The sequence below is a fragment of the Oncorhynchus tshawytscha genome, unplaced genomic scaffold (assembly GCF_018296145.1).
Source record: "Oncorhynchus tshawytscha isolate Ot180627B unplaced genomic scaffold, Otsh_v2.0 Un_contig_7600_pilon_pilon, whole genome shotgun sequence".
Lineage (NCBI taxonomy): Eukaryota > Metazoa > Chordata > Actinopteri > Salmoniformes > Salmonidae > Oncorhynchus > Oncorhynchus tshawytscha.
In genome coordinates, this window is record NW_024608554.1 from 12,501 (window position 1) to 30,000 (window position 17,500).

Genomic DNA, 17,500 nt, shown 5'->3' on the forward strand with positions numbered 1-17,500 from the left:
TCAGAGAGGTTTAGTCAGAGGTTTAGTCAGAGAGGTTTAGTCAGAGAGATTTAGTCAGAGAGGTTTAGTCAGAGAGGTCCGGTCAGAGAGGTCTGGTCAGAGAGGTTTAGTCAGAGAGGTTTAGTCAGAGAGGTTTAGTCAGAGAGGTTTAGTCAGAGAGGTCCGGTCAGAGAGGTTTAGTCAGAGAGGTTTAGTCAGAGAGGTTTAGTCAGAGAGGTTTAGTCAGAGAGGTTTTTAGAGGTTTAGTCAGAGAGATTTAGTCAGAGGTTTAGTCAGAGAGGTTTAGTCAGAGGTTTAGTCAGAGAGGTTTAGTCAGAGAGGTTTAGTCAGAGAGGTTTAGTCAGAGAGGTTTAGTCAGAGAGGTTTAGTCAGAGAGATTTAGTCAGAGGTTTAGTTAGAGAGGTTTAGTCAGAGAGATTTAGTCAGAGAGGTTTAGTCAGAGAGGTCTGGTCAGAGAGGTCTGGTCAGAGAGGTTTAGTCAGAGAGGTTTAGTCAGAGAGGTTTAGTCAGAGAGGTTTAGTCAGAGAGGTTTAGTCAGAGAGGTCCGGTCAGAGAGGTTTAGTCAGAGAGGTTTAGTCAGAGAGGTTTAGTCAGAGGTTTAGTCAGAGAGGTTTAGTCAGAGAGGTTTAGTCAGAAAGGTTTAGTCAGAGAGATTTAGTCAGAGAGGTTTAGTCAGAGAGGTTTAGTCAGAGAGGTTTAGTGCACTACTTTAGACCAGAGCCCTATGGGGTGGGGCACTACTTTAGACCAGAGCCCTATAGGGTAGTGTACTACTTTAGACCAGAGCCCTATGGGGTAGTGCACTACTTTAGACCAGAGCCCTATGGGGTAGTGCACTACTTTAGACCAGAGCCCTATGGGGTAGGGCACTACTTTAGACCAGGGCCCTATAGGGTAGTGCACTACTTTAGACCAGAGCCCTATGGGGTAGTGCACTACTTTAGACCAGGGCTCTATAGGGTAGTGCACTACTCTAAACCAGAGCCCTATAGGGTAGTGCACTACTATAGACCAGAGCCCTATAGGGTAGTGCACTACTTTAGACTAGGGCTCTATAGGGTAGTGCACTACTTTAGATCAGGGCCCTATGGAGTAGTGCACTACTTTAGACCAGAGCCCTATGGAGTAGTGCACTACTTTAGACCAGAGCCCTATGGGGTAGTGCACTACTTTAGACCAGAGCCCTATGGGGTAGTGCACTACTTTAGACCAGAGCCCTATGGGGTAGTGCACTACTTTAGACCAGAGCCCTATGGAGTAGTGCACTACTTTAGACCAGAGCCCTATGGAGTAGTGCACTACTTTAGACCAGAGCCCTATGGAGTAGTGCACTACTTTAGACCAGAGCCCTATGGAGTAGTGCACTACTTTAGACCAGAGCCCTATGGAGAAGGGCACTACTTTAGACCAGAGCCCTATGGAGTAGTGCACTACGTAGTGAAGAAGGTGCATTTTGGGAAACAGAAAATATCTTGCCTGACCAGGAACAGGTCATTCCTCTAAGGTAATGTTGTGGTTACGGGTCGGAGAACACAACAGTGATGCATCATGGTCCGTTTCCTGTGTTCTATTCAGGAGGACTTTGTTGTGGAGAAACAAAACCACAGAGACCTTTAACTTCCCAGCTACGCCTCACCCAGGTCACATGACAGGGCCTTGGACAAATCTTTCATTGAGAGTATTTTAACCTCTTGTGTTGTTTGTTGGTTTGGTATTATCGCTGTCAGACAGAGAAATATGTTGAGAAGGATTATAGCCACAGACAGCAAGGTACTAGGAGTCAGACAGACAGGCTTGATGAGATCTTTAAGGTCCCTCAGCAAGGTACTAGGAGTCAGACAGACAGGCTTGATGAGATCTTTAAGGTCCCTCAGCAAGGTACTAGGAGACAGACAGACACGCTTGATGAGATCTTTAAGGTCAGGGCCCTCATCAAGGTACTAGGAGACAGACAGACAGGCTTGATGAGATCTTTAAGGGCCCTCAGCAAGGTACTAGGAGTCAGACAGACAGGCTTGATGAGATCTTTAAGGGCCCTCAGCAAGGTACTAGGAGACAGACAGACAGGCTTGATGAGATCTTTAAGGGCCCTCGGCAAGGTACTAGGAGTCAGACAGACAGGCTTGATGAGATCTTTAAGGGCCCTCACCAAGGTACTAGGAGACAGACAGGCTTGATGAGATCTTTACGGGCCCTCAGCAAGGTACTAGGAGACAGACAGACAGGCTTGATGAGATCTTTAAGGTCAGGGCCCTCACCAAGGTACTAGGAGACAGACAGACAGGCTTGATGAGATATTTATGGTCAGGGCCCTCACCAAGGTACTAGGAGACAGACAGACAGGCTTGATGAGATATTTAAGGTCAGGGCCCTCACCAAGGTACTAGGAGACAGACAGACAGGCTTGATGAGATCTTTAAGGGCCCTCACCAAGGTACTAGGAGACAGACAGACAGGCTTGATGAGATCTTTAAGAGCAGGGCCACCAGCTGGTTAATGTCACTAAGGTGTGATATCTCTCCTAACCAGCTGATTAATGTCACTAAGGTGGATATCTCTCCTAACCAGCTGGTTAATGTCACTAAGGTGTGATATCTCTCCTAACCAGCTGGTTAATGTCACTAAGGTGTGATATCTCTCCTAACCAGCTGTACTGGGACTTCACTTCCCAGGTGCCTCGAGGTGTAGTCCTCATAGAACTGTACTGGGACTTCACTTCCCAGGTGCCTCGAGGTGTAGTCCTCATAGAACTGTACTGGGACTTCACTTCCCAGGTGCCTCGAGGTGTAGTCCTCATAGAACTGTACTGGGACTTCACTTCCCAGGTGCCTCGAGGTGTAGTCCTCATAGAACTGTACTGGGACTTCACTTCCCAGGTGCCTCGAGGTGTAGTCCTCATAGAACTGTACTGGGACTTCACTTCCCAGGTGCCTCGAGGTGTAGTCCTCATAGAACTGTACTGGGACTTCACTTCCCAGGTGCCTCGAGGTGTAGTCCTCATAGAGCAGAGGTAGAGGAACCTGAGCTGCCCCTGAGACAATAATATGAACTGGGAATACTCCTGGGATCTAAGTTGAATGTGAATACAGGGGCTGTATAGACAGTATATAGACAGAGGTTACTCTGAGAGAGAGAAAGAGAAGAGAGGAGGGGGGAGAAAGAGGGGAGAGAAAGAAGGAGAAGAGGGGGAGAGAAGAGAGGAGAGAAGAGAAGAGAGGAGAGGGGGAAGGGGGAGAGAAGAGAAGAGAGGGGGAAGGGGGAGAGAAGAGAGGGAGAGAGAGAGGGGGAGAGAAGAGAGGGAGAGAGAGAGAGGGGGAGAGAAGAGAGGGGGAGAAAGAAGGAGAAGAAGGGAGAGGAGATAAGAGAGAGGGAGAGAAGAGCGAGAGAAGAGCGAGGGAGGAGAAGAGAGGGAGGAGAAGAGCGAGGGAGGAGAAGAGCGAGAGGGAGAGAAGAGCGAGGGAGGAGAAGAGAGAGGGGGAGCTGCATTTTTCAACCGTAAAAAGACAACAGGGAAGATAAATGTTTAAAGCTCCTACCGTCTAACTTGGGCCCAGTCTTCATGTTCATGGTACCCTTCATAGCCGACACCGACCAGGTCAGGCTGGGCCGGGCAGGGTGCGACTCGGTCTCCATGACAACCACGATCTGGGCGGTGCGGAGGGACACCTTGTGGAAGGGTGCCAGGGATCTTAGGGAGCTGAGGTGGGAGGGGTCGGGACGATGGGGAGAGGAGGATGAGGTCCTACTGGGGGAGGAATGAGGGGTAGAGGGGGTTTGGGAGACTCCCAATAGTGATGAGGTAGAACCCTCTTCAGGTAGGCCTTGGTCTGCTCCAGTTTCACCAGCGTAGGGTTCACCTTCAGGGGCCGGGACAGCTCCACGTTCAGCTCCGCTGGACGAACAGAAGACAGAGTTACCGTAAAACTAAATATTAACAGAAGACAGAGTTACCGTAAAACTAAATATTAACAGGAGACAGAGTTACCGTAATACTAAATATTAATAGAAGACAGAGTTACCGTAAAACTAAATATTAACAGAAGACAGAGTTACCGTAAAACTAAATATTAATAGAAGACAGAGATACCGTAATACTAAATATTAATAGAAGACAGAGTTACCGTAAAACTAAATATTAATAGAATACAGAGTTACCGTAATACTAAATATTAATAGAAGACAGAGTTACCGTAAAACTAAATATTAATAGAAGACAGAGTTACCGTAATACTAAATATTAACAGGAGACAGAGTTACCGTAATACTAAATATTAACAGGAGACAGAGTTACCGTAATACAAAATATTATCAGAAGACAGAGTTACCGTAATACTAAATATTATCAGAAGACAGAGTTACCGTAATACTAAATATTAACAGAAGACAGAGTTACCAACCGGGCCAGCCCAGCTCAATGGCACCACCAACCGGGCCAGCCCAGCTCAATGGCACCACTAAATGGGCCAGCCCAGCTCAATGGTACCACCAACTGGGCCAGGCCAGCTCAATGGTATCATCAACCGGGCCTGGCCAGCTCAGTGGTACCATCAACCGGGCCTGGCCAGCTCAGTGGTACCATCAACCGGGCCTGGCCAGCTCAGTGGTACCATCAACCGGGCCTGGCCAGCTCAGTGGTACCATCAACCGGGCCAGGACAGCTCAATGGTACCACCAACTGACTCTTTACACCCAGCTCCTAAAGAATCATCTGGAAGTCCAGCCAGAAGATACCACCTCTCTAACTCTTTACACCCAGCTCCTATAGAATCATCTGGAAGTCCAGCCAACTCTTACCCCCTACTTACTAACACGTTTAACTTGTAGCCTTCAAAGGTAGCCTCTTTAAGCTCACCGTGCGCTGAGAGAGGGGAAAAGGCAGCGCACGGAAATCTGGATTAATGAAAGAAAGATGGTTGTCCTTCCGTCGTGTTCGTTGGGACATCAAAAGAAGGCCTTGTCCAGGAGTGACGTTCCTTCACTTCTCACGCAAGTGTTTTGATTAGGAACACGCTGCCTTTCAATCAAACACAAAGTGGTGCTTTTATCCCAGCCGAGGACTGTCAGTGGTTCTTTAGCCCAGCCGAGGACTGTCAGTGGTTCTTTAGCCCAGCCGAGGACTGTCAGTGGTTCTTTAACCCAGCCGAGGACTGTCAGTGGTTCTTTAACCCAGCCGAGGACTGTCAGTGGTTCTTTAGCCCAGCCGAGGACTGTCAGTGGTTCTTTAGCCCAGCCGAGGACTGTCAGTGGTTCTTTAACCCAGCCGAGGACTGTCAGTGGTTCTTTAGCCCAGCCGAGGACTGTCAGTGGTTCTTTAACCCAGCCGATGACTGTCAGTGGTTCTTTAGCCCAGCCGAGGACTGTCAGTGGTTCTTTAGCCCAGCCGAGGACTGTCAGTGGTTCTTTAACCCAGCCGAGGACTGTCAGTGGTTCTTTAGCCCAGCCGAGGACTGTCAGTGGTTCTTTAACCCAGCCGAGGACTGTCAGTGGTTCTTTAGCCCAGCCGAGGACTGTCAGTGGTTCTTTAACCCAGCCGAGGACTGTCAGTGGTTCTTTAACCCAGCCGAGGACTGTCAGTGGTTCTTTAACCCAGCCGAGGACTGTCAGTGGTTCCTTAACCCAGTCGAGGACTGTCAGTGGTTCTTTAACCCAACCGAGGACTGTCAGTGGTGCTCTAACCCAGCCGAGGACTGTCAGTGGTGTTTAACCCAGCCGAGGACTGTCAGTGGTGCTCTAACCCAGCCGAGGACTGTCAGTGGTGCTTTAACCCAGCCGAGGACTGTCAGTGGTTCTTTAAGCAGAGGACTGTCAGTGGTTCATTAACCAGAGGACTGTTAGTGGTCCCTCCCTCTCCCTCCTCTCCCTCTCCCTCCCCCTCTCCCACTCTCTCTCCCTCCCCTCTCCCTCTCTCTCCCTCCCCCCTCTCCCCCTCCCTCTCCCCCCTCTCCCTCTCTCTCTCCCTCCCCCTCTCTCTCTCCCTCCCTCCCCCTCTCTCTCCCCCTCTCTCTCTCCCTCCCCTCTCTCTCCAACTGGTAGCTGTTACTTCTCCAACCTCCTGTCATTGACCCTTTCATACAAGAGAAGGAAGCAGAAAGACAGAGAGACGGACTGTTTCCTGGGACCTCCAGGTCAGACAGAAGACTGTCAGGAAGAGAAGAAGAGAGACGGACTGTTTCCTGGGTCCTCCAGGTAAGACAGAAGACTGTCAGGAAGAGAAGAAGAGAGACGGACTGTTTCCTGGGACCTCCAGGTCAGACAGAAGACTGTCAGGAAGAGAAGAAGAGAGGAGGACTGTTTCCTGGGTCCTCCAGGTCAGACAGAAGACTGTCAGGAAGAGAAGAAGAGAGATGGACTGTTTCCTGGGTCCCCCAGGTCAGACAGAAGACTGTTAGGAAGAGAAGAAGAGAGACGGACTGTTTCCTGGGTCCTCCAGGGCAGACAGAAGACTGTCAGGAAGAGAAGAAGAGAGACGGAGAGCAGGACTGTTTCCTCAGGAAGAGAAGAAGAAGGCAGAGGGATTGAAGAGGAGAGTGCTGGTCCAGCCTTGAACCCTCCCTCACTGCAGCTGCCTTCCTCTGTGTGTGTGTGTGTGTGTGTGTGTGTGTGTGTGTGTGTGTGTGTGTGTGTGTGTGTGTGTGTGTGTGTGTGATGAGCAGGCCACAGCAAGGCGAGGGTCAGATCTGAAACCTCATCCCGTTTCCATCCCAGCACACACACACACACACACACACACACACACACACACACACACGTTACTTGTGTTCCCTCTCTGCATGTTCCATCCTTGGCAGGGGAGCTGTGATTGGTCCGTGAGCTCTCAGTTAATATCTGGCAGCTTGCTGTAAACACAGGGAACTGGTCTCCTCTGACTGTGGTCTCCATCTGGTCTGATGGAAGCCCACCTCGTTAAACAGCATCAAATCAGAGGGGCCTTAGGGAACACTACCTGGAGGGAGTCCTAAATGAGACCCTGTTCGAGCACTACTTTTAGACCAGGGCCCTGTTCCCTATATAGAGCACTACTTTAGACCAGGACCCTATTCCCTATATAGTGCACTACTTTAGACCAGGACCCTATTCCCTATATAGTGCACTACTTTAGACCAGGGCCCTGTTCCCTATATAGTGCACTACTTTAGACCAGGACCCTATTCCCTATATAGTGCACTACTTTAGACCAGGGCCCTGTTCCCTATATAGTGCACTACTTTAGACCAGGACCCTATTCCCTATATAGTGCACTACTTTAGACCAGGGCCCTGTTCCCTATATAGTGCACTACTTTAGACCAGGACCCTATTCCCTATATAGTGCACTACTTTAGACCAGGGCCCTGTTCCCTATATAGTGCACTACTTTAGACCAGGACCCTATTCCCTATATAGTGCACTACTTTAGACCAGGACCCTGTTCCCTATATAGTGCACTACTTTAGACCAGGGCCCTATTCTCTAAATAAAGCACTACTTTAGACCAGGGCCCTATTCCCTATATAGTGCACTACTTTAGACCAAAGCCCTATCCTCTATATAGAGCACTACTTTAGACCAGGGTCCTATTCCCTATATAGTGCACTACTTTAGACCAGAGCCCTATTCCCTATATAGAGCACTACTTTAGACCAGGGCCCTATTCCCTACATAGTGCACTACTTTTGACCAGAGCCCTATTCCCTATATAGAGCACTACTTTAGACCAGGGCCCTATTCCCTACATAGTGCACTACTTTAGACCAGGGCCCTATTCCCTATATAGTGCACTACTTTAGACCAGGACCCTATTCCCTATATAGTGCACTACTTTAGACCAGGGCCCTATTCTCTATATAGTGCACTACTATAGACTAGAACCCTATTCCCTATATAGTGCACTACTATAGACTAGAACCCTATTCCCTGTAGGGTGTACTGTAGGGTGTACTGTAGGGTGTGTAGAGTGTGTGTAGAGTGTACTGTAGAGTGTACTGTAGAGTGTGTGTACTGTAGAGTGTACTGTAGGGTGTACTGTAGGGTGTACTGTAGGGTGTGTACTGTAGAGTGTACTGTAGGGTGTACTGTAGGGTGTACTGTAGGGTGTACTGTAGGGTGTACTGTAGAGTGTACTGTAGAGTGTGTGTACTGTAGAGTGTACTGTAGGGTGTACTGTAGGGTGTACTGTAGGGTGTACTGTAGGGTGTACTGTAGAGTGTACTGTAGAGTGTGTGTACTGTAGAGTGTACTGTAGGGTGTACTGTAGGGTGTACTGTAGGGTGTACTGTAGGGTGTGTGTACTGTAGAGTGTACTGTAGGGTGTACTGTAGGGTGTACTGTAGGGTGTACTGTAGGGTGTACTGTAGAGTGTACTGTAGAGTGTACTGTAGGGTGTACTGTAGAGTGTACTGTAGGGTGTACTGTAGAGTGTACTGTAGGGTGTACTGTAGAGTGTGTGTACTGTAGGGTGTACTGTAGGGTGTACTGTAGGGTGTACTGTAGGGTGTATTGTAGGGTGTACTGTAGGGTGTACTGTAGGGTGTACTGTAGAGTGTACTGTAGAGTGTACTGTAGGGTGTACTGTAGAGTGTACTGTAGGGTGTACTGTAGAGTGTACTGTAGGGTGTATTGTAGAGTGTACTGTAGGGTGTACTGTAGGGTGTACTGTAGGGTGTACTGTAGGGTGTACTGTAGAGTGTACTGTAGGGTGTAGTGTAGGGTGTACTGTAGGGTGTACTGTAGAGTGTACTGTAGGGTGTACTGTAGGGTGTACTGTAGGGTGTACTGTAGAGTGTACTGTAGGGTGTACTGTAGGGTGTACTGTAGGGTGTACTGTAGGGTGTACTGTAGGGTGTACTGTAGGGTGTACTGTAGAGTGTGTGTACTGTAGAGTGTACTGTAGAGTGTACTGTAGGGTGTACTGTAGGGTGTACTGTAGAGTGTACTGTAGGGTGTACTGTAGGGTGTACTGTAGGGTGTACTGTAGAGTGTACTGTAGGGTGTACTGTAGGGTGTACTGTAGGGTGTACTGTAGAGTGTACTGTAGGGTGTAGTGTAGAGTGTACTGTAGGGTGTACTGTAGGGTGTACTGTAGGGTGTACTGTAGAGTGTACTGTAGGGTGTACTGTAGGGTGTACTGTAGGGTGTACTGTAGGGTGTACTGTAGAGTGTACTGTAGGGTGTAGTGTAGGGTGTACTGTAGGGTGTACTGTAGAGTGTACTGTAGGGTGTACTGTAGGGTGTACTGTAGGGTGTACTGTAGAGTGTACTGTAGGGTGTAGTGTAGAGTGTACTGTAGGGTGTACTGTAGGGTGTACTGTAGGGTGTACTGTAGAGTGTACTGTAGGGTGTACTGTAGGGTGTACTGTAGGGTGTACTGTAGGGTGTACTGTAGAGTGTACTGTAGGGTGTAGTGTAGGGTGTACTGTAGGGTGTACTGTAGAGTGTACTGTAGGGTGTACTGTAGGGTGTACTGTAGGGTGTACTGTAGAGTGTACTGTAGGGTGTACTGTAGGGTGTACTGTAGGGTGTACTGTAGGGTGTACTGTAGAGTGTACTGTAGGGTGTAGTGTAGAGTGTACTGTAGGGTGTACTGTAGAGTGTACTGTAGGGTGTACTGTAGGGTGTACTGTAGGGTGTACTGTAGAGTGTACTGTAGGGTGTACTGTAGGGTGTACTGTAGGGTGTACTGTAGAGTGTACTGTAGGGTGTACTGTAGGGTGTACTGTAGGGTGTACTGTAGGGTGTACTGTAGGGTGTACTGTAGAGTGTACTGTAGGGTGTAGTGTAGAGTGTACTGTAGGGTGTACTGTAGAGTGTACTGTAGGGTGTACTGTAGGGTGTACTGTAGGGTGTACTGTAGAGTGTACTGTAGGGTGTACTGTAGGGTGTACTGTAGGGTGTACTGTAGAGTGTACTGTAGGGTGTACTGTAGGGTGTACTGTAGGGTGTACTGTAGGGTGTACTGTAGGGTGTAGTGTAGGGTGTACTGTAGGGTGTACTGTAGAGTGTGTGTACTGTAGAGTGTACTGTAGAGTGTACTGTAGGGTGTAGTGTAGAGTGTACTGTAGGGTGTACTGTAGAGTGTACTGTAGGGTGTACTGTAGGGTGTACTGTAGGGTGTACTGTAGAGTGTACTGTAGGGTGTACTGTAGGGTGTACTGTAGGGTGTACTGTAGAGTGTACTGTAGGGTGTAGTGTAGGGTGTACTGTAGGGTGTACTGTAGAGTGTACTGTAGGGTGTACTGTAGGGTGTACTGTAGGGTGTACTGTAGAGTGTACTGTAGGGTGTACTGTAGGGTGTACTGTAGGGTGTACTGTAGAGTGTACTGTAGGGTGTAGTGTAGAGTGTACTGTAGGGTGTACTGTAGGGTGTACTGTAGGGTGTACTGTAGAGTGTACTGTAGGGTGTACTGTAGGGTGTACTGTAGGGTGTACTGTAGGGTGTACTGTAGAGTGTACTGTAGGGTGTAGTGTAGGGTGTACTGTAGGGTGTACTGTAGAGTGTACTGTAGGGTGTACTGTAGGGTGTACTGTAGGGTGTACTGTAGAGTGTACTGTAGGGTGTACTGTAGGGTGTACTGTAGGGTGTACTGTAGGGTGTACTGTAGAGTGTACTGTAGGGTGTAGTGTAGAGTGTACTGTAGGGTGTACTGTATGGTGTACTGTAGGGTGTACTGTAGGGTGTAGTGTAGGGTGTACTGTAGGGTGTACTGTAGGGTGTACTGTAGGGTGTACTGTAGGGTGTACTGTAGGGTGTACTGTAGGGTGTACTGTAGGGTGTAGTGTAGAGTGTACTGTAGGGTGTACTGTAGAGTGTACTGTAGGGTGTACTGTAGGGTGTACTGTAGGGTGTACTGTAGGGTGTACTGTAGAGTGTACTGTAGGGTGTATTGTAGAGTGTACTGTAGAGTGTACTGTAGGGTGTACTGTAGGGTGTACTGTAGAGTGTGTGTAGAGTGTGTGTGTACTGTAGGGTGTACTGTAGGGTGTGTAGGGTGTGTGTGTACTGTAGGGTGTGTGTACTGTAGGGTGTACTGTAGGGTGTACTGTCGGGTGTGTAGGGTGTGTGTGTACTGTAGGGTGTGTGTACTGTAGGGTGTACTGTAGGGTGTGTAGGGTGTGTGTGTACTGTAGGGTGTGTGTACTGTAGGGTGTGTGTACTGTAGGGTGTACTGTAGGGTGTACTGTCGGGTGTGTAGGGTGTGTGTGTACTGTAGGGTGTGTGTACTGTAGGGTGTACTGTAGAGTGTACTGTAGGGTGTACTGTAGGGTGTACTGTAGGGTGTACTGTAGGGTGTACTGTAGAGTGTACTGTAGGGTGTATTGTAGAGTGTACTGTAGGGTGTACTGTAGGGTGTACTGTAGGGTGTACTGTAGAGTGTACTGTAGGGTGTAGTGTAGGGTGTACTGTAGGGTGTACTGTAGAGTGTACTGTAGGGTGTACTGTAGAGTGTACTGTAGGGTGTACTGTAGGGTGTACTGTAGGGTGTACTGTAGAGTGTACTGTAGGGTGTACTGTAGGGTGTACTGTAGGGTGTACTGTAGGGTGTACTGTAGGGTGTAGTGTAGGGTGTACTGTAGGGTGTACTGTAGAGTGTGTGTACTGTAGAGTGTACTGTAGAGTGTACTGAAGGGTGTACTGTAGGGTGTACTGTAGGGTGTACTGTAGAGTGTACTGTAGGGTGTAGTGTAGGGTGTACTGTAGGGTGTACTGTAGAGTGTACTGTAGGGTGTACTGTAGGGTGTACTGTAGGGTGTACTGTAGAGTGTACTGTAGGGTGTACTGTAGGGTGTACTGTAGGGTGTACTGTAGGGTGTACTGTAGAGTGTGTGTACTGTAGAGTGTACTGTAGAGTGTACTGTAGGGTGTACTGTAGGGTGTACTGTAGGGTGTACTGTAGAGTGTACTGTAGGGTGTAGTGTAGGGTGTACTGTAGGGTGTACTGTAGAGTGTACTGTAGGGTGTACTGTAGGGTGTACTGTAGGGTGTACTGTAGAGTGTACTGTAGGGTGTACTGTAGGGTGTACTGTAGGGTGTACTGTAGAGTGTACTGTAGGGTGTAGTGTAGAGTGTACTGTAGGGTGTACTGTAGGGTGTACTGTAGGGTGTACTGTAGAGTGTACTGTAGGGTGTACTGTAGGGTGTACTGTAGGGTGTACTGTAGGGTGTACTGTAGAGTGTACTGTAGGGTGTAGTGTAGGGTGTACTGTAGGGTGTACTGTAGAGTGTACTGTAGGGTGTACTGTAGGGTGTACTGTAGGGTGTACTGTAGAGTGTACTGTAGGGTGTACTGTAGGGTGTACTGTAGGGTGTACTGTAGGGTGTACTGTAGAGTGTACTGTAGGGTGTAGTGTAGAGTGTACTGTAGGGTGTACTGTAGAGTGTACTGTAGGGTGTACTGTAGGGTGTACTGTAGGGTGTACTGTAGAGTGTACTGTAGGGTGTACTGTAGGGTGTACTGTAGGGTGTACTGTAGGGTGTACTGTAGGGTGTACTGTAGGGTGTACTGTAGAGTGTACTGTAGGGTGTAGTGTAGAGTGTACTGTAGGGTGTACTGTAGAGTGTACTGTAGGGTGTACTGTAGGGTGTACTGTAGGGTGTACTGTAGAGTGTACTGTAGGGTGTACTGTAGGGTGTACTGTAGGGTGTACTGTAGAGTGTACTGTAGGGTGTACTGTAGGGTGTACTGTAGGGTGTACTGTAGGGTGTACTGTAGGGTGTAGTGTAGGGTGTACTGTAGGGTGTACTGTAGAGTGTGTGTACTGTAGAGTGTACTGTAGAGTGTACTGTAGGGTGTAGTGTAGAGTGTACTGTAGGGTGTACTGTAGAGTGTACTGTAGGGTGTACTGTAGGGTGTACTGTAGGGTGTACTGTAGAGTGTACTGTAGGGTGTACTGTAGGGTGTACTGTAGGGTGTACTGTAGAGTGTACTGTAGGGTGTAGTGTAGGGTGTACTGTAGGGTGTACTGTAGAGTGTACTGTAGGGTGTACTGTAGGGTGTACTGTAGGGTGTACTGTAGAGTGTACTGTAGGGTGTACTGTAGGGTGTACTGTAGGGTGTACTGTAGAGTGTACTGTAGGGTGTAGTGTAGAGTGTACTGTAGGGTGTACTGTAGGGTGTACTGTAGGGTGTACTGTAGAGTGTACTGTAAGGTGTACTGTAGGGTGTACTGTAGGGTGTACTGTAGGGTGTACTGTAGAGTGTACTGTAGGGTGTAGTGTAGGGTGTACTGTAGGGTGTACTGTAGAGTGTACTGTAGGGTGTACTGTAGGGTGTACTGTAGGGTGTACTGTAGAGTGTACTGTAGGGTGTACTGTAGGGTGTACTGTAGGGTGTACTGTAGGGTGTACTGTAGAGTGTACTGTAGGGTGTAGTGTAGAGTGTACTGTAGGGTGTACTGTAGGGTGTACTGTAGGGTGTACTGTAGGGTGTAGTGTAGGGTGTACTGTAGGGTGTACTGTAGAGTGTACTGTAGGGTGTACTGTAGGGTGTACTGTAGGGTGTACTGTAGGGTGTACTGTAGGGTGTAGTGTAGGGTGTACTGTAGGGTGTAGTGTAGAGTGTACTGTAGGGTGTACTGTAGAGTGTACTGTAGGGTGTACTGTAGGGTGTACTGTAGGGTGTACTGTAGGGTGTACTGTAGAGTGTACTGTAGGGTGTATTGTAGAGTGTACTGTAGAGTGTACTGTAGGGTGTACTGTAGGGTGTACTGTAGAGTGTGTGTAGAGTGTGTGTGTACTGTAGGGTGTACTGTAGGGTGTGTAGGGTGTGTGTGTACTGTAGGGTGTGTGTACTGTAGGGTGTACTGTAGGGTGTACTGTCGGGTGTGTAGGGTGTGTGTGTACTGTAGGGTGTGTGTACTGTAGGGTGTACTGTAGGGTGTGTAGGTGTGTGTGTACTGTAGGGTGTGTGTACTGTAGGGTGTGTGTACTGTAGGGTGTACTGTAGGGTGTACTGTCGGGTGTGTAGGGTGTGTGTGTACTGTAGGGTGTGTGTACTGTAGGGTGTACTGTAGGGTGTACTGTAGGGTGTACTGTAGGGTGTACTGTAGGGTGTACTGTAGGGTGTATTGTAGAGTGTACTGTAGGGTGTACTGTAGGGTGTACTGTAGGGTGTACTGTAGAGTGTACTGTAGGGTGTAGTGTAGGGTGTACTGTAGGGTGTACTGTAGAGTGTACTGTAGGGTGTAGTGTAGAGTGTACTGTAGGGTGTACTGTAGAGTGTACTGTAGGGTGTACTGTAGGGTGTACTGTAGAGTGTACTGTAGGGTGTACTGTAGGGTGTACTGTAGGGTGTACTGTAGAGTGTACTGTAGGGTGTACTGTAGGGTGTACTGTAGGGTGTACTGTAGGGTGTACTGTAGGGTGTAGTGTAGGGTGTACTGTAGGGTGTACTGTAGAGTGTGTGTACTGTAGAGTGTACTGTAGAGTGTACTGAAGGGTGTACTGTAGGGTGTACTGTAGGGTGTACTGTAGAGTGTACTGTAGGGTGTAGTGTAGGGTGTACTGTAGGGTGTACTGTAGAGTGTACTGTAGGGTGTACTGTAGGGTGTACTGTAGAGTGTACTGTAGGGTGTACTGTAGGGTGTACTGTAGGGTGTACTGTAGGGTGTACTGTAGAGTGTACTGTAGGGTGTAGTGTAGGGTGTACTGTAGGGTGTACTGTAGAGTGTACTGTAGGGTGTACTGTAGGGTGTACTGTAGGGTGTACTGTAGAGTGTACTGTAGGGTGTACTGTAGGGTGTACTGTAGGGTGTACTGTAGAGTGTACTGTAGGGTGTAGTGTAGAGTGTACTGTAGGGTGTACTGTAGGGTGTACTGTAGGGTGTACTGTAGAGTGTACTGTAGGGTGTACTGTAGGGTGTACTGTAGGGTGTACTGTAGGGTGTACTGTAGAGTGTACTGTAGGGTGTAGTGTAGGGTGTACTGTAGGGTGTACTGTAGAGTGTACTGTAGGGTGTACTGTAGGGTGTACTGTAGGGTGTACTGTAGAGTGTACTGTAGGGTGTACTGTAGGGTGTACTGTAGGGTGTACTGTAGGGTGTACTGTAGAGTGTACTGTAGGGTGTAGTGTAGAGTGTACTGTAGGGTGTACTGTAGGGTGTACTGTAGGGTGTACTGTAGGGTGTAGTGTAGGGTGTACTGTAGGGTGTACTGTAGAGTGTACTGTAGGGTGTACTGTAGGGTGTACTGTAGGGTGTACTGTAGGGTGTACTGTAGGGTGTAGTGTAGGGTGTACTGTAGGGTGTAGTGTAGAGTGTACTGTAGGGTGTACTGTAGAGTGTACTGTAGGGTGTACTGTAGGGTGTACTGTAGGGTGTACTGTAGGGTGTACTGTAGAGTGTACTGTAGGGTGTACTGTAGGGTGTACTGTAGAGTGTGTGTAGAGTGTGTGTGTACTGTAGGGTGTACTGTAGGGTGTGTAGGGTGTGTGTGTACTGTAGGGTGTGTGTACTGTAGGGTGTACTGTAGGGTGTACTGTCGGGTGTGTAGGGTGTGTGTGTACTGTAGGGTGTGTGTACTGTAGGGTGTACTGTAGGGTGTGTAGGGTGTGTGTGTACTGTAGGGTGTGTGTACTGTAGGGTGTGTGTAGAGTGTGTGTGTGTACTGTAGGGTGTGTGTAGAGTGTGTGTGTATACTGTAGGGTCTGTGTAGAGTGTGTGTGTACTGTAGGGTGTGTGTAGTGTGTGTGTACTGTAGGGTGTACTGTAGGGTGTGTGTAGAGTGTGTGTGTGTACTGTAGGGTGTGTGTAGAGTGTTTGTGTGTACTGTAGGGTGTGTGTAGAGTATGTGTATACTGTAGGGTGTGTGGAGAGTGTATGTGTACTGTAGGGTGTGTGGAGAGTGTGTGTGTACTGTAGGGTGTGTGTAGTGTGTGTGTACTGTAGGGTGTGTGTAGAGTGTGTGTGTGTAGTGTAGGGTGTGTGTGTAGTGTGTGTGTACTGTAGGGTGTACTGTAGGGTGTGTGTAGAGTGTGTGTGTACTGTAGGGTGTGTGTAGGGTGTGTGTAGAGTGTGTGTGTACTGTAGGGTGTGTGAAGAGTGTGTGTGTACTGTAGGGTGTGTGTAGAGTGTGTGTACTGTAGGGTGTGTGTAGAGTGTGTGTGTATTGTAGGGTGTGTGTAGAGTGTGTGTGTATTGTAGGGTGTGTAGAGTGTGTGTGTACTGTAGGGTGTGTGTAGAGTGTGTGTAGGGTGTGTGTAGAGTGTGTGTGTATTGTAGGGTGTGTGTAGAGTGTGTGTGTATTGTAGGGTGTGTGTAGAGTGTGTGTAGGGTGTGTGTAGAGTGTGTGTAGGGTGTGTGTAGAGTGTGTATTATAGGGTGTGTGTGTATTGTAGGGTGTGTGTAGGGTGTGTGTAGAGTGTGTGTATACTATAGGGTGTGTGTAGAGTGTGTGGGGTGTGTGTAGAGTGTGTGTGGGGGTGTGTGTAGAGTGTGTGTAGGGTGTGTGTAGAGTGTGTGTAGGGTGTGTGTAGAGTGTGTGTGGGGTGTGTGTAGAGTGTGTGTAGAGTGTGTGTGGGGTGTGTGTAGAGTGTGTGTAGGGTGTGTGTAGAGTGTGTGTAGGGTGTGTGTAGAGTGTGTGAGTCCTCACCTGGTCCACTGAGGAAGTCTCTGATCTGCAGACAGGCCAGAGGAGGAGGAACACCTGTCTGACTGTCAGACTCTCCTGATACTGTCTGGACCCACAACACACTGTAGTCTAATACCTCTGGGAGAGACTTCCTGGATCTGGAGAGGGGGAGGGGGAGAGGGAGGAGAGGAGGGGGGAGGGGAGAGGGAGGAGAAGAGGGAGGAGAGGAGGGAGGGGGAGGGGAGAGGGAGGAGAGGAGGGAGGAGGAGAGGGGGGAGAGGAGAGGGGGAGGGAGGAGAGGAGGGGGAGGGAGGAAGGAGAGGGGGAGAGGGAGGGAGGAGGGGGGGAGGGAGAGGAGGGAGGAGGAGAGGGGGGGAGAGGGAGGGGGAGAGGGGGTGGGAGGGGGAGGGAGGAGGGAGAGGGAGGAGGAGGGAGGAGAGGGGGAGGGAGGAGGAGAGGGAAGAGGGGGAGAGGGAGGGAGGAGAGGGGAGGAGAGGAGGGAGGAGGAGGAGAGGGGGAGAGGAGGAGAGAGGGAGGGGGAGGGAGAGGGAGGAGGGAGAGGGAGGAGAGAGGGAAGGGGGGAGGAAAGGAGGAGGGAGAGGGAGGAGGGGGGAGGAGGGGGGAGGAGGGAGAGGGAGGAGGGGGGAGGAGGGGGAGAGGAGGGAGCGGAGGGGGAGGAGGGAGCGGGGGGGATGAGAGGAGGGGGGGGATGAGAGGAGAGGAGGGGGAGGAGAGTAGAGAGGGAGGGAGAGATGGGGAGGAGAGGGAGAGATGGGGGAGGAGAGGGAGAGATGGGGGAGGGGAGGGGAGAGGGGGGAGAAGAGAGATTATAGTTTTTGTAAATGATTGAGACACATCAAGATGAAGTCCCCCTCCACTCACCCAGACACTTATAGTCAGAGGAGACTCCCCTCAGAGACACATCGAACACAGACACGTCCATCCTCTGTTTACGGTGGTG

The 17,500-nt window shown here is 49.4% G+C and overlaps 1 long non-coding RNA gene across 1 annotated transcript in view; it reads right to left on the bottom strand.

Moving 5' to 3' along the window:
* LOC121843614 overlaps nt 1–16,693 on the bottom strand; it is a 28,858-nt gene extending 12,165 nt beyond the window's left edge. Inside the window, exons 1-2 of the long non-coding RNA XR_006081685.1 lie at nt 16,561–16,693; nt 3,537–3,892 (exon numbers count right to left, since the gene is read on the bottom strand). This is a non-coding gene — a long non-coding RNA (uncharacterized LOC121843614). The remainder of the gene's footprint in view (nt 1–3,536; nt 3,893–16,560) is intronic.
* Nucleotides 16,694–17,500: the final 807 nt, after the last annotated feature.